At 40.4% G+C, this 17,628-nt stretch overlaps 1 protein-coding gene across 1 annotated transcript in view; it reads left to right on the forward strand.

Annotated features, from left to right (window-relative positions):
• The first annotated feature begins 375 nt into the window (after positions 1 to 375).
• The window catches only part of LOC120398430 (putative protein FAM10A4), a 68,038-nt gene continuing 50,785 nt past the window's right edge, over positions 376 to 17,628 (forward strand). Inside the window, exons 1-2 of the mRNA XM_039525872.1 lie at positions 376 to 425; positions 6,355 to 6,451. The gene's annotated coding sequence lies outside the window, so the exon portion shown is untranslated. The remainder of the gene's footprint in view (positions 426 to 6,354; positions 6,452 to 17,628) is intronic.

The raw sequence follows: 17,628 nt of genomic DNA on the forward strand, positions 1-17,628 counted from the left end.
CAGCCAAGAATCAGTGGCATGTTGGGCACTGTAGGATGTATTTCCCAAAAGGGGCCAGAGTTTCAGAACACTGAAACTGCCTGATTCGTCCATATGAACTACCAATATTTAAACTAGGAAGTTGGTCCAGGGAGCTCTCTGAGACCTTGCCACTGCCCTGTCTTACTTTTGACACCTGCCTTTGACCCCAGGTCATCTTGATCTTGGTACTCTTCTCCTGACTCAACTTGGTAACAAGTCCTGATTCCTGCCTTGGACTCTGTCCCACCAGATATTACTGGGCCAGCCACTTATGCCCCGCCCCTTGTGTGATGTTAAGTTTTCCCCTGAAGAAATACTAACCTATACTTCAATTACATTACAATAATAATTGCTTGGAAAGGCTACAGGTGACAAACCAATACTAGGAAAAAAGGTCAATGTTGGTAAGTCTGGCTTGTAATTTATTTATCTGATTTGTCTGTTGCTCTATTTGGTAGTTTATTTTATTCTGTGTTTTCTGTACTATTCAGTGAATTGAAGCGCTCATTTACCATTTGACTCTGCACTTTTCTGACTCTGCAGGTGCATCAAAGGAGAGAGAACAGAATGAACCTCCACTAAAAACTAAGAAGTAAAAATATTAAATAGCCATCACTGGTGCTAGAACCTTTTCATTATATAGGAGAAGGAGAGGAAGTACCGTAGAAGGGATCTTTTTAAAAAAAAATCGTATTACTTATTAGAACAGAATGAAGCTTAACAATGAAACTAGTCAGCACATCGTATAGCTTGCAGTATGTTTCAGAGTTAACTCCTTGTAGCAAACAGTTTTCTTACTTCATTTTTTGATAGATAAGGTCAGTGGGTTTCAGAGCAGTCATCCTAGAGGGCTGGTTGATGGATCAAAAAGAAAGAGCAAGTATTCCACCTTCACTGATTGTTTAATTCAGTTTCTTAATTAGACATTCCCTATGCTCTGAGAGAAATCAAGTCAATCCCTTGTGAGCTGAAAAGCTGATGATAAAGGGTGTGGCCTTATTAGTGGCAAGCTATTGGCACCCTCAAATATACTGCAGCCTGCCTCTGATTCAAGAAAATCTCTCTGATATTAACATTCTTGCCAATTTTCACCCAGTTGCTAATATTTCCATTGTGGGACAGGTAATGGAGACTGAGATGCAAAAACTATAGTTGCTCCTGCAGTTATTCAATACAAAGTTTTGCATCCCAACAAGTCAGACTTCAAAGCTGGGTTTAACTCTGAAATAGCATTAGTCTTGGTTGTATATGATCTGCTCATGGCAATTGACAGGTGTCAGTTATCATTATTGTTGACAGTAGTTTTGGATACCATTTCTCATGAGGTACTGCTTACTCTTGGAATCATCTTTAAAAAAAGTGTTTGCACCTTACTTTGAGAGAGCCCAGAAGATCACTGACAATTTTTCTTCCAGGTTTTCCTCTTCTCAGCTGTGGTTTCTCAAAGGCTCACGCTTCTCAGAAACTAGTGTCTTTGGCAAGTTTGTGATGTGTATAGGATTTAACATGAGTAGCTACTTGCCTGCAATTTCCCTCCCTTCCTCACTTTGTATCTGGTCTGTTTATTTCATCTCCTTGGATGCTGGACTTCACCTGTATTAGGACTTGTTTCTCTCAGCTCCTTTCCAGTCTGGATAGTAAGTGGCTTGATGAAGTGAGCCTTTGTATAATTTGCAGGCATGCAAAGTCAATGGGAGACACACACAAATATTGTCATTTGATATAGCCATGCTGTTAAGTAATTGTCCTAAAAGTAAAGTGCACCAGAGAGCTGTGGAGCATAAGAATATTGCATCTACATGTTGAAGCAGCATTTCCTAGCTCAACTAATACAATCTTGAAAATTAAAAAAATGTGATTGAAAATTGTTTGTATTACAGTAATGCCCCAAATGAGCTATGTGCTTTACAGGGTTAAAGAAGGATACAGTCCTGGTACTTTTAAAACCAGATAAATTAGCCATAATATATTAGCTAATATACATGTTAACTTCTATTTTACCATAGATAGATAGGAATAAAAAGGTCAAGGCCAGAGAATTGACACAATTGTGAGAGTGAGCATCACAGGTTAAGGAAAAGGGGGAGGGAGCCTCAGTGAGGATCCCAGAAAAAGCAGATTTCCCCTTCAGAAATTCCAACAAAAAAGGTGCAAGTAGGGCATGTCCAGCTGGAGTTTATTTTAAAAAAGTGAATAACAATATTACTCCAATAAGCTTTGCAATATTAGCTAGGGTTATATAATGTATGTGCCAAGGTTCTCTCATGTCAGTTGGCTCAGAATTCTAAACAAAATGATGGCCTGAGCTTTCCACAATAGCAAACCAGCCAGAAGTCTTTCCTGAAATCTTTTTTTTGCTCCTTTGTCAAGTTCATTGAGCTCAAAATAGTCAGTCTTGGAAGTCACCTTATGACCTGTCTCTCTTAATAAAACCATCTCTAGTTAGTTCAGATTAGTATAGTATTTTTTTCTGCGCTAATACAATATCTCTGGCCTTTCTGCAGCATCAAAGGTTTTCACCAAATGCCTGGCTACTAAATTAATTTTTTCAAATGTCAGGACATCTATGTCTGTCTATACCTAGACAGCTGACTGCAATATCATGCTGATAACAAAGGGTTGTCTTGGGCTATCAAATAATTGATAAATGAAGAATTGCCTATTAGTCATTCCAGAAGCCCTGTCTGACTCCACAAATGCAAAAGCTTACTTGACAGAGGACATGTTCCTTACACATTCAGATTGCATGGCACCTCTGGGTGGGATGTGTTGGAGACCTCAGCGGGACTGTTTATGGCACTATGGTAGTCTAAACCCCAATGATCTAGGACATGCTAGGTTCTCTGCTGTTAAGGACCAAAAAGGAACATACTCATAAACTAAGTCATGTAAAAATGCCACATTTGACGTCACCCACATACATATTGTAACACCACTGACTTCATATGAGTTACATGGAAATAACTGAGGACAGAATTTGGCCTGGTAATATTGGATTCCCATAAACAGTTACCAATCTTGGAACCATTAGCAATTATCTTTGCGAACCCCTGGAGTATAGATAAGGACTGGAGAAGGACGAACATTGTACCTATCTTTAAAAAGAGGAATAAAGAGGCCCCAGGGAATTATAGGCCAGTCAGCACAGAAAGATAGTGGAATCAAGTTGTTCAATGGTCCACTTGTAAGCACTGCTAGGATAATAGGATTATATAGATTAGTCAGCTTCAATTTATTAAGAACAAATTATGCCAAACCAACCTAATTTCCTTCTTTGACAGAATTAGTCGCCTGTTGGATGAGGGGAAGTAGTGTAGATGTTATATATTTATATTTTTAGTAAGGCTTTTGACACAATTGCACATGATGGTCTTATAAGCAAACTAAGAAATGTGGTCTAGATTAAATTACTATAAAATGGGTGCATAACTGATTGAAAGACCATACTGAAAGAGTAGTTATCAATGGTTTACTGTCAAACTGTAAGGTTGTATCTAGTGAGGTCCTTCAGTGGTCACTCCTGGATCCTTTATTAGTCAATATATCATTAGTTATTTGGATAATGGACCAGAGAGTAGGTTTAAAATTTGCAGGTGACACCAAACTGGGAGGGGTTGCACGAACTACTTTGGAGGATAGGGTTGGAATTCAAAACAATCTTGACAGACTGGAGAACTGGTCTTAATTCAATAAGTCTTTGGAAAAGATGACTGAGGGAAGATCTGGTAAGTCTTCAAATATGTTCTGCACTCTTACAAAGAGGATAGTGATTATTCTCCATGTTCACTGAAGGGAGGACAAGTAATAATGGGCTTCCAGGAAAGGCTATGGAATCACCATCATTGGAGGTTTTTAAGAACAAGTTGGACAAACAGCTATCAAGAATGGTCTAGATTTACATGGTCCTGCCTCAGCACTGTGGGGCTGGGCTTGATGTACCCTTCCAATCCTACATTTCTAGGATTCTGTTTAGGCATTACATGTCCCTCTTTAGATATCGCCTGCACTATTTTGGAGCTGTTATGAGACATAGGATTTCCAAAACCTCTGTGGCTGCAAGATAAGTTTTGACTTGGGTTGGTCCCAGTGCTGTCATTGATGAATATTTGAGTGATTAAAATCAAAATTAGGTCTGGCTGGAAAACAAGAATTATGTTTTGCAAAAAAAAAAAAACTTTTTGGCATTTTGTTTTGTTCTACATCCATGATGAAATGTAGATTTTTATTATTTTTTTTGGATTGGGAGGGAAGAGAAAACAGAGCATGGTTCCATAATGTAAGTTTCCTTTACCATGTGGTGGTGCTTTGTTTTCTTTTTTTCAAACCCTCACTATTATTGTCTTCAGTGTACAATAGTCCCTGTATCCTAGCTTGAGGTACACTAAAAATCACTGACTTTTCCTAAGCTATACTAGTAACAGATGATCTGCTGTTAGTGCACATTAAGGAGATCTAAAAACCCCCTAAATATCTCCTGTTATTAATTGGCACATCTGTGTGTCATGCCAACAACAAGTATATTAGAGGGCCCTTAAGCATGTATTTACATGACATGGATGTTTCCAAGCCATTCTGATCAATCAGGTAAATAGTGTGTTTTCATGATTATCTAAATATGTATTTATGCTGTAGACAATAATGGCTTAAAAGGAGTTGCCCTGATTTTATCTTGTCACATTCACACAGCTCCCTGACAAATGTATTGTTTTTACACTACCATAAAATAGAAACGAAATCCTTCCCCACAAAATAAATAATAATGTGGAGTCTAATGTAAAGCTTAGAAAACCCAGTAGTTTGTGTCACAACTTCAGTTTGGTCCATAGCCCACATGTTGTGTTTTGATGTTGAAGTGCATAAAGTTAATAGATTAGTTGAAAGATCCCCCGCCGTTTGGAGTTTCTTGAAAATATCTGTGCATAATAGAGAGAATGAGGGACAAAATGTTCCTTTTCATAAGTCTTAATTTAATAGTTTAAATTCTGAGCTGTAATTAAAGGAAAAACTTCAGTTTTCAATTGCCTTTGTTAGCTAAATAAATATATTCTTACATTACAAAAAGCAGTTTTGAAACAGCTGTTTAGAAATACCTATTACTTTCAATGACTTGCAAGAGTGCCAGCCATAGAATGACTCTCTCAGTAGGGGCTCACATTTGAATAATACAATACTGTACCTCCTTTTAGGCAACCTAGCAGGAATTCACAGCACTGCAAACCAAAGGTTTCAAAGAAATCTGACTTTCAAAGAGACTTTATAAGATAAGTTCTATTTTTCCCCCTCACATTAATTTAAAATTTTAACCACTTAATTTAGCTACATAAAAATAGAACTTACCTTGCAATCATGTTGAAATTCTTATTTCCGTTGTGATTAAATGGTACTTCAGTTTGATCAGCATAAGCCACCTCATCAGATTCACTGATAAAATTATACTGTTAGATTTTTCTTTAAAAATTGGTATTTAGATATTATTGTAGTGGTTTCATAGCACAGTGGTGTTTCCTTTCACATTATTTCAGCACAGTTTGCTTAGAACACCCAATACAAATATACAACTAGTGAAGACTGATCAAGTGCATTTCCCATCAACTCAAACATAAAAAGAAAAAGACCAAGCCCACAATTACATCACTACATGGCTACCAGCTAACAATTACTTGTAGAAGGCACAATCTTCATCTAACTTACTCAACATATTTGTTATCAAGGAGTGTGTTTTGGACCAACATGTTTATAAGCAATAATCTACAGTGTGGGTTTTCTAACTTTTTTAATGTGGCTGTAACAAGCATAATGGTTATCTAACAAAGTGGTTTTGTGTTGGAATTGTAATAATTTCTCTTAGCTGGTGTGACAGTCTGTACCACTGTGTTCACCCATTTTACAAGCTTATGATTCATTTTGTACAAAATATGCCTAGTGAGGTATCATTTGAATACTCATAACTTGCTGACCATTATTGTCCTGGTAAAATATGTGTGGCAACATTGTATGTAAAGTTATAATATTCCTCTGTATGGTGTAACCGAGACCTATTACAATTCTGGGGAGCAGCCAAACGAGTTCCCCAGAGACAGAAAGCAAGCTGACACCTCAGCCAGGTGTTAGAAAAATCAAATGGACCATCACCTGGGTAAGTGGCCACTCTTTCGTAGGAAAAATGTTGGGGGAGGGGGGATTAACATCTTGACAAAGACACAGCTTGGGGTTACTGTCCACACAGACTTTGTCTCCTGAAACTCAGCTCTAGATGCTTCTTGAAGAAGAGAAAGAATGATAAGAAGGAGAGCAGAAGCCCCAAATGATTCCTCCCTTTCTCTCTGCACACAGCACCCTTGGCACCTGAAGAAGAACAAAGGAAACACCACTGGATTGGAGGAGAGATCCTGACTGAAAGAAGTTCAGTCATTAGTTCTGCTGATGTGTGGTGAGAGACACCTTTCCAATTCTGACTTTTGTTCTTCATTACTTGTATTCACTTAAAATCTATCCTTTTGTAGTTAATACACTTGTTTCATTGCATCTAAACCAGTGTGTTTGGAAAACTCCACTTTGGATAACAGGATATGTGAGTATCATTTTCTATTAATGAAATGACAGAGTTTATATGAATGTGTATTTTCCAGGAGAGGGCTAGGCAGTACAAGATGTATATTTCTGGAGAAAGTCTGTGACTGGGAATGTGCTGGTGTTGTTCTGCAGTGTAACTCAAGAGTGACTGGCTGCAGTATTTATACAAAGTAAGAGAGCATCTTACATGCTGGAGGCTGTGAGAGTGGACCAAGAGTGGTAGCTCTCACAGTGAAGCAGTGGAAAAGGTACCCCACATTAGAGAACTGAAGGGACACAGCTGCTCATCAGTCCAGATTATACCTTGGATATGTCACAGCTGTATACATTTACAGTTCCATAGCCCATAGATGAGACACAGATCTGATAACTTTCTGTCCTTTCAGTAGCTTAATAAGGGCTAGATTGTACAAAGTTTACTCATGGTGACCACTGACACAGTCCTATTAAAGTTGATAGGAATGTTTGCGGGAGTAAGTTTACACCATTGTGAGTAAGGGTTGAACAATCTAGCCCCAACATGTTGAAGGGCATCATAGAACTTGGTGGTTGACATGATTTGAAGTCTGCCTAGGAAAGGCCCTGAAATGAAATGGTAGAAGGTGCCACAAGTCAGGATTGATGTGTATTGGCAGAAGTATGTTTTGTGGCCCAGGACTGGAACAGAAGACAATGCCAAGAAAGGTGTGACAGATATGGCAATTTCCTGAAAACCTTATTGAATTGAGTTTATGTATTTCAAAGGCCTACCGCATTAAATGCAAAGTTTATGTTTCACTTTGGGCTGGGATTGATGTGAACCTATCTAGGCGGAAGATGGGATGTGAATCCTGAGACGTGTTGTGGACTTCAAAGGACCATACTGAACAATATGCCAGACAAGAATGGACTTTTGGGAAACAGTATCAAGTGGTTTGTCTGGGGAATCTCTAGGCAGAGGTGAATGCAAATTCCCCACTACTGATTATGAAAAATCCCAGCCTTTTGAAGCTATGCCCTGAGGAGAGGACCACTGTCTGCAGATTACCTTTTCCCAGTGTCTTAAGTTCAAAGGCCCAAGCTATATAAAGGAAGCTAAGGCAGATATGAATTTGTAACCATGGCAAAAAGCCTTGGTGGGGTTTGATGGACTGACTCCTACCAGAGTGGAGCTGACCTCTGGTAAGCTTATTAGCATGTGTATAGGTATTTTTTAATGTTTTCTCTTATGGTTTCACGTTCAGAATAATTGCACTTGCTTATAAACAGCTGCGTGGTAACTTCAAATTACTGGCAATTCCAGCTGTTCAGAGCCTTTGAAGAGAAAGCAAAGCACAGATACTGGCCTGTTCAGCCACTCTGGTTTGCTAGGAATATCACAGTGTAGGCAGGGAACTGTGCAGTCAGAACGAACCCTAGTTTGGGGGCGGGGCGGGGTTGTTACCCAAGAGAGATGATGGCTGAGGATCTGGGAACCTAGGGTGGGCACCCTTGGTGGACTATGGAGAGAAAATACAGGTTCAGTTGCCCTGACAAGAGGTTTGCTGCCAGAGCTATGTGAGGGCCCAGGACAGGAACAACACAGTGCTAAGAGTGGTGGTGCTGTTGGAAGAAACTTATGCCATAATGCACTGTCTTGTTCTGTTAGAAAGGAGTAATAGAAACAGACGGGACTAAGCATTCACATGGAATGTTAAGTTATACACCTGAAGCAAAAATCTGTGCATAAGTGACAGGGAAAGGGAACCAGTAATTACCTACTTTATTTTCTTCCTGGTTATATATGCAAATGAGACAGGCAGAATCCTGTATCAGAGCAACTTGCTTTACCCCCACTGTGCAAGGGTATATAATATCTCCTATAACCTTCTGTAAAGGCTCTTATAATACCACATTCTTCGTGAGAGACATGGCTTTGATGTAACATTTTTTGTTGTTTTTTGTGCGTGTGCGTGCGTGGGTGTGTAAAGAGCTGAACTGTTGTAAAGCATCCAGTCAATTCTGAAGGCAGTGGAATTATGTTCTATGCCACCTGCTCCCTTCCAAAAGTTCTGCCATGTTCTGTTCTTTCTCTACTACTGTAAAGTACATTAATGAACCTTGTCTTTCATGACTGACATCTCCTAATCTACTCAACATCCCACAACCTCCTTGGAGTCATTTTCTCATAAGAAGCAGACTTTTATTCCCATGGGCTGTGTAAGCACAACAAGACTTGACAGAGAAACTGACAAAAGCAAGAAGAGGTGATAGAGTGAGCTCTGGGTTTTTAAATGTTTTTTTTTCCTAGCACATAACTCCCTGTCAAATGCTGACTAGCTAGCAGGATGCAAGAAGGAACAACTGGCTGATCAGCTGAGGGAAATAACTGATAGGGATGGGAAGAGGTGGATTTGGGTTGGAGGAGCTACAAGAAAATAGCTGCAGCATAGTGAGAGTACAGCTCCTCTTTGATCAAAGGAGCTGTCACTGATTGGCCCCATATGATAACTATTTTAGAGATAGATTGTTCAACTCTTACTCACAATGGCGTAAACTTACTCACACAAGTACGCCTGCTGTTCTGTCTGTATCATCTGCTGTCTCTTGCCTTATACAGTACCTAAATGGTAAGTTCCTTGGGGCAGAGGCCATCTTTTTGCTAAACTTTGTACAGTGTCTGCCACAATGCGGTCCTGGTCCAGGACTAGGGCCCCTAGGCACTATGGTAATACAAATAATACATTTGTTGTGTGTCGTGAAAAGTGATCAATGATTTCCATGCCATAGAACAGAGGTTCACAAACTCTTTGTGCTGTGCCCCCTTTGGGGATTCATGTCTCATGCATGTCCCCTTGCTCTCACTCAGCCTACTCCCTCCTCTTGCATCCCCAGCTAGCCCTATTCCCCTTGCAGCTGGGCTGTGATCCCTACCTGTCTGTGTCTATTGACTCTACTCTTTGGCTTCTGCTGCTGTTTGAATCCTGCTCCCCATCCTGCTGCCACTGGCCGAGCCTCCAGGGCGTACGCGAGGTGCAGTTTGAGATGGGGCAGTAATAAGCACTGCAGCGCTGGGCTTGCTCTCCAGCTCCTGGGCCTCCCTTTTTGTGCTAGCTGTGGCTGCTTTTGCCTGCAGCGAGCTGCTGCCTTTTCTAGCACAGAAAGATACAAAGATGTGGAAATGTTCTATTTCACATCAGGTCCTTGACCCCCCAAATCATCATGCCCCCCAAGTGGGAGAGGGCAGGTACAGCCCCCAGTTCGAGAATGCCTGCCACAGAACGAAAAATGGACTAGAAAACAAGTGTCCTGGACATTTCATTCTTTTCAATGAAGAGCCTTCTGATAGGAATAATGGGGGGCAGATAACATAACTAGTTCTAAGACAGAGCTTGATAAATTTATGAACAGGATTATATGATGAGGTTGCCTGTGATTACATGGCACTACACTGGATGACCCTTCCTGTCCTGTATCTTATCTTCCTAAGAGGAAGAACCTGAAGAATCCTGATTACATAATTTTGATTTCTGGCTATGGGATCAACAGGCAATTAACCACAAAACTTTACAAACTGGCTTTACTCTTCAAATTTAGACAGATTTTTTTTTATTTTATTGGATTTTTAAAAAAAATATGGGAAGCAGTCACCATGCACCAATGAAAGCTGAGAGCAAAACACAATTTGTTTGACATCTTTCCCTCTCAAAAAGAGAATTTTTGGTGCTTGGTCCTACAGGAACAAACAATATTCTATGCAGAATGTTCCTATATGCAAACATAATTTGCTAAAACTTCTGACCTCAGACAATAGAAAGGCCTGTTACAATCCATATAATTTATCTAGATATGGGTAGCATACTGTTCTTGGGGAAGGGATGGTAGTGGTGGAAAGCACTGCTAAACTGGGATATCTGTAGATATAAGAGACTGTAGAAGGTGACAAATCTAAGAAAGGAAAAAAATATGTCCAGAACAGGTTACTCATTGCTTTAGGGATGGAGGAGAAAGAGGAGGTAATGGTGAACTGCTGTTCCTCCCTCGCCCTTTATTACCTTTAGCGAAGGGGTTAGCACATCTGCTAGGAGCAGGGATCACCGAATGAAATTAATAGGCAGCAGGCTTAACAACAAAGAAAAGAACATACTTCTTTACACAACACAGTCAACCTGGGGAAACTCATTGCCAGGGAATGTTGTGAAGGCCAATATTATAACTGGATCCAAAAGAGAATTAGGTAATTTCATGGAGGCTAGGTACATCAATGGCTAGGAGCCAAGATGATCAGGAGCGGAACACTATGCTCTAGGTGTTCCTAAACCTCTGACTGCCAGAAGCTAGGAATGGATGACAGGGGTTGGATCGCTTCATAATTGCTTCAAAAGGAATGAAAAGAATAGGGCACCTGGTATTGACTGTTGTCGGAAGACAGGATACTGGGGTAGGTAGACCATTGGTCTGACCCAATATGGTCACTTATTATATTGAAGGCCCACAATCAAATCCCATTCTAGAAGAGATCCAAATGGACTTTCTCAATTATTCAAAATAAATAAATACATAAATCAGATTTGGTTCTACTTCAACTGAATTTCTTTTCAATTTTCTGAAACTACCACCAAATAGAAAACAAAAACCAAACAAAAAACCGCACAATTATTCTGCCAACTCTAGCCAATCTCTTTCTGAGAGCAAACTAATGTTATTCCCACTGGTACCAATGAGAGACAGTGGCCATGCTGAAAAATGGCAAATGTCCATGAGTTTCTATATATGGCATCTTATTTGACAGCATTTGCTGGCACACAAATGTTCAGTTATGATCAGTAATGCCAGGTAATGACCCTTCATTAAAAATATTTATTTACAGAAGCTATACTACTTACCATCTTTACCCACTTTTATGTAGACATACACTATAATTTTAATAGGTACAAATAAAAACAAAGAAAATTAAAAGTTCATATAACAAACATGTCAAATTTCACAGTCAAAGGCCACCTATGCATAAAGAAAAACAGTAATTATGCTCCATTTTTAAAGTAGGATGAGTCAGAATTCAACTATATTTATGCAGTTTTGACCAGTGCCTCTATAATACAAGCACACTTCTGTTGTTTTATCATATAAAGACATAAGACAAACTGTGTTTAGTTAAAAGGGTCTGCATGGGAAAGTTCTCCCTTAAACTACTTGTATTGAAAGTGTCAGAGAGTGATGTGTTAAAGCAATGGACTAATAACAGAATAATCTGGTGTAAAGTACCACTTAATATGCGTGTTTCTTCTTTTGCCGGCAAAGAGAACAGCAGAAATGGCTTTATAATTACAATGTATGCAAATTGTTTACAAAATGCAGTACTATCTTTTGTGACAAAACAGCCGTCTGAACATATGTATCAACCACTAAGTGGTATCAAAGGAAATAGTCCCCAGGTTCACTCTTCCACTACTTTTGTGACAACTTATCAGAAGGCAAATTTCAACTAAAATAACCTAAGTAATCAGTTTTTCGTCAAGCCTTAGGTTTCTTGACGGTTTCAAGTCAGCAAAGATGACAGAGGGCTGAGCTGTTGAGATGGAAAATAGGTTGTTCATTTAGTGTAGAGCCTGGGATATTATTTTTGCACTGATATCTCTTTGGATGACAATTATACAAAGATACTCCAAAGTAAGAGGTTTTTTTCTCCTCTTCTGTAGCAAATTTCAGGTTACACTGGGCCAGATTCTGTTCAGGATAACAGCCAATATAAATCACCCACAGGCACCTTAATGATCTAGTCTCATGAAGAAAAATGTTTCACATCTAGTGCCAGATTTGTCTCTAGATACTCCGGCCCCAACTCACTAGTGGGATGATGGATCCCTCCTGTGGAACTCCTCCCGATTGCTTTGTTGAGATGGTCTCTGAGATGACTGATTCTGCCTATGGATTGACCCAAGAAGCCGTCCGAAGAACTTGGAGGAACCCCAGGTATATGCCAGCCAGGGCTGTCTGGCAGAAAGATCCATGACCTGGGAATCCCATGTACTTCCCCATTCCCCAATAGTATAACTCCAGGGGAACCTGAGGCCCCCAGGTTACTTCAATGTAAACTATAACACCTGAACTTCCAGGGTTCCTTCAGCTCTAGTTGCTAGCAGAGTGTGTCATGCTACTCTAGTATATAAATGTCTGTTTTAATATTTCAGAATCTGTTGCTCTTGGACTAATAGAGGAAACTGACATAATTGAGAGAACTGGGAAGCTGGGAATTAGGGCAAGCTGTTCTCTGTGGAGAATAAAATAAGAGGAAAGGTTTTGGTGAACTCTATTAAAATAAAGTTATTGAAAACATGTCTGATAATGAGGACAACTGGGAGGCATGTGATTGTGCTGGAAAGAAAGTTAGAGAAGACATAGTTATGCAAGTATAAGTGTCTGACAATGAATAGGATATAAAGCAGAGTTAGAGTTAATGTTGCCATCTATCTTTATTTCAACTACCCCCACATCTCTGTCATTTGATTGGACACCATGTTTTCCCTTGTGGCCCATGTCATCAGCGTATTGGATTTCTTTTGTTCAGGAAAAGGGCAGTGAAAATCCTTAAATGGCTGCAAAACTGAAATTGCATGGCCTGTATAACACAACAATGAACTGTAACATACCTGCTGAGCAACATTGTACTGAGAGCTTCTTGATGGATTGATCACCTGAATTACTGGCCACAGGAGAAGTGAGTTTTGAAAACTATAGAAAGGTCATTTTGTACTCTGGCTTTATTGTTACTGATTTTATCAACACTTCTTGCTTTTTGATATCCATCTCCCCTCTTCCCCCCCTCCACACACACTTAGGACAGATCATAAACTAAAACAACAATCAACCACAGCTGCCAACTGTTACGGAGTCCCTGGGCAATGCTCTGGAACTGCTCCCCTCAAAGCCTGTCAGGACTTTAGGGAGCCTCTTCTCCCATGGAGCAGACTGTCTTCAGGGCAAGAAGCTCACACGGCTTCACCTCCTGGGTCTGACCTTGGAGCATTCAGCATATGCTCCTCCATGCGCTTCCCACAGCGAGTCCACCCAGGCGGGGTCCTGCGGAAGCCAGAGGGTCCTGCACACACACCCACTTCACAGTCAGACGTGACTCTTAGCCAGCTAGTAAAACAGAGGTTTATTAGATGACAGGAACACAATCTAAAACAGAGCTTGTAGGTACAGACAACGGGATCTCTCAGCTGGGTCCATTCTGGGGCTCAACGAGCCAGACAACCCCAATCTGCCCACACTTCCCATTCCCAGCCAGCTGCAATCTGAAACCCCCTTCAGCCCCTCCTCTCTGGGCTTTGTTCCTTTCCCAGGCCAGGAGGTCACCTGATTCCTTTGTTCTCCGACACCTTTAGCTATCTCCTTGCTGGGGGAAAGGCTCCGGCCATTAGTTGCCAGGAGACAGTGTGCAGGCCATTTATGGGCACTGGCCCTTTGCTCTCCAACATTCTCACTCCCTAGAGACTTAAGAAATGCATAAGGGAAACTGAGGCACCCACACAGTATTCAGATGAAACATTAAGAACAGTCCCACTTCATCACACCCACTTTCATGTGGTAAATAAGCACCCCAACCACAATAAGCCAAAAAATCAAGCTAATCCCATTTCAAAACAAGCCAATCCCTAAGAACCCCAACACTCTATGTGATTAGATCCACCCAATGTACAGTCTGGGACTGTGGTGGACCCGCTGTGCACTTCTATCTCTCTCCCTCACCCCTTGTCGGGAGCCAATCAAAAAAAGGAACCAACAAGCTACAACCTGAAACAAGCTACAAGCCCAAAAACTAACCAACAAGCAACTCACAAGCCAGTTAAGCCAAAACCAAGCCCAATATATGCATTTTTTTTTGCGGGTTAGAATGTCTGCAATCAACCTCTTCAGATGACATACAAATCACTTTAAAGAGGGAGCATAAATAGCAAAAACTTTTGACATAAGATTCTCTCTCTAACATGTGTATTCACTATTTCTAAAGGCCAGAAGGGACTATTCTGATAATCTAGTTAGTCTGAACTCCTGCATGAGAGAAGCCATAGAATTTGACCAGTAGTCCCTACATCAAATCCATAACTCCTGGCTGATGTAGAGCATGTCTTTTGGAAAAATATCCCATCTTGATGTAAATACTTCAAGTGATGGAGAATCCACCACATCACTAGGCAAGTTTAAACCTTCTGAGTATACAGCACCTATGCACCAGTGTCCTACCTCTTATTGAAAAGATGTTTCTGCTAATGATTTCTCTTCTGAAGGATCACATCAACCCATCATTTTTCTATCAGTGAATGGATTAAGATTATATTAATTTTTCATTCCAAGATTCATATAGATTGAGTTTAAACAAACACCATGAACCTAGAAGCATTCAGACCAGGATAGATAATGTCATAGCATTTTTCAAGAAAGTGGATTTATTTGCAGTGAAAAAGCAAAAATAAAAGCAAGGAATAAGCAGCCTTATTTCCTAAATAGTTAATGCTAGAAATTTTGGCTCATGAAAAAGGCATTAATACATTTGATTTGAATCAAAGTACAAAAAGGCATTATTCAAAAATCTGATGAAAAATAAGGTTTGGAGTGAAATGTATTATACCATATGTTCTCCACTATCTACATGTTATGTGCATAAGCGGAAGTAGTTTGGTTACACTAAAAAAGTAAATAATTAAGACAGAACTCCATTATGCTGGAAGACATATGGTATATTTCACCATCAGCTCTATTTTTTTTCTTTTCCCTTTAAGGTAGTGACAGAAATATTTTGGGTTTATTTTTCAAAATAATTCACTCACCATCTCCATTAAACGATATAAAACAAAATATAGCAATGCCATTGTTTTAAATATGCAAATTGTCATGATATAATAATTAGTCCAAGCCTGAAAATTGGTTTGCAGGTTAAAGATCTCTCTGCTCAATGGAATAGAGTTTTGATTGTGTTAAGAAGATGGCAAAAATCTCTTTGGGACCTAGGACTCACAGCTATGTGATGGTGGGGAAAACTCCAGACATTTGGGACAGAGCTGAGACCTGTGCCATGCCCCTCTGGTTTGATTGGCTGGTTTGCAGTGCTAAGGGAGGCGTGATTGGCTCTTCGTGTGCCTAACCAATGGTATTTAAGGCACTTCCCAGAAATGGGCCACTTCTGAGTGGTGCTGTTTCTGACTCTAGTCTCTCTCTCTTTCTGTTCTAGTTTAGGACCGAAAGGTCTACTGGAGGTGGCAGTTGGCAGGGTGGGAGAGAGGGAAGCACCACTGATCACTTTCCAGAGTATGGAAAGTCCCCGCCCCCCACAGCCCCCATGGTATAATGGGAACAATCATGGATTTTTTTCCCCGCTTTTTTCTCAGCATCCAGTAGGTTTAGTCCATTTGAGTTCCCTTGATTTTTAAATTGTCACAGCACTTCACAGGCTTACAGTGTACATTATATGTCACTTTGGGCCCCTGGACACCAGCTAGGTGCTGTACATATGTTAGCTCTGGACATTGGCATTGCAGTAAGGGGAAGTGCAGTTATTGGTGTCTTGTGCTGTTTGAAGCACCCTTTATCTGATCTTTAAAACCTCTGGAGAGTCCAGGTGGCTTGCAATTTTCTCTGAAGGAACAGATTTCCTTTAAGTTTAGCTGGGATGGCTCCTGGCAGCCTGTCACAGAGTGTGGGGGAGTCCGGCCCTGCACCCCTCTCCTGGGACTCACAGTGACTCTCAGCCAGCCAGTAAAACAGAAGGTTTATTGGATAACAGGAACACAGGCTACAGCAGAGCTTGTGGGCACAACCAGGACCCCTCAATCGAGTCCTTCCGGGGGTTCAGGGTGCTTGGATCCCAGCATAGGATTCCCTGAACTCCTACCACCCAGCCCCAAACCGAAACTGACCCAACCCTCTCCAGCCGGCTCCCTGCCTTTGTCTAGCTTCCCGGGCCAAGGTGTTGACCTCCCCTGCCCCCTGCCTAGCTCAGGTTACAGGCTCAGGTATTGTCCATCACCCAAAGTCCTCCTCGGCTCATCCCCCACACACAGACAGTCCCTACTCCATCACACAGCCTCACCTTATTTTCTTCCATGTGGCCAGTAGGACCAATTTAGGATTCACACTAGAACAGTTCTACTAGGTAGATGATAGGATATTTATTTTCTTTGAAGTTGTCAGATAATAAAATTGTGGTCTCCTCTTTTAACCATACTCTAATGTTGGTATGTCATTATCTTTGTGTCTATGTATGAAGAAAAATATTTTGAACTTTGCAATCAAAAAGTGACCTACAACATATAGATATCCATTTTATTTAGAACTAAAACTAGCTGATTTTTTTCCTAGTGAGATTAAGTGGTTTTAGTTCATATTATCAAATGAGGACTCCCTGCCTGCAATATTTCTATTTGAATAAAATATACTGCCCTAATTCTTCTACCATAGTAAAGTCATAGTTATGATCCTGGTAAATAATAGATGTGTTTGTACATCTTCCCACACAATGTCCCTGTCAAGGTTCCCTCCCCACTCTGAACTTTAAAGTACAGATGTGGGGACCTGCATGAATAACCCCTAAGCTTATTTTTACCATTTTAGGAAAAACAGTCACTGCCACCACCAAATGATTTAAGCAAACGTTTAGGGAAGAGTCATTTGGAACTCTGCCTTTCCCCAAATCTCTCTCAAGTCTCTAACCCCCCTTCCTGGGCAGATTTGAGACTAATTCCTCCCCCACCCCAAGTCTTTACATCCTTTTCCTGGGTAGACTCGAGAGAATTTCCTCACCAATTCCTGGTGAACACTGATCCAAAACTGTTGGATTTTAAAACAATGAAAAATTAATTAGGTTCTTTAAAGAAGAATTTTAATTAAAGAAAAAAGGTGAAAGAAATACCTCTGTGAGATTAACATGCAAGATAATCTCCCAGACAACAGATTCAAAACACAGAGGGTTTCCTTCTGGGCAAAACTTTAAAGTTACACAGAAACCCAATTTGATTCTCCCTCTATTTTGCAAAAAGAAATCACAAATAGAAATAAAAGTAATTTAGTACATTCCTT

This window comes from Mauremys reevesii, linkage group 2, assembly GCF_016161935.1.
Source record: "Mauremys reevesii isolate NIE-2019 linkage group 2, ASM1616193v1, whole genome shotgun sequence".
NCBI lineage: Eukaryota > Metazoa > Chordata > Testudines > Geoemydidae > Mauremys > Mauremys reevesii.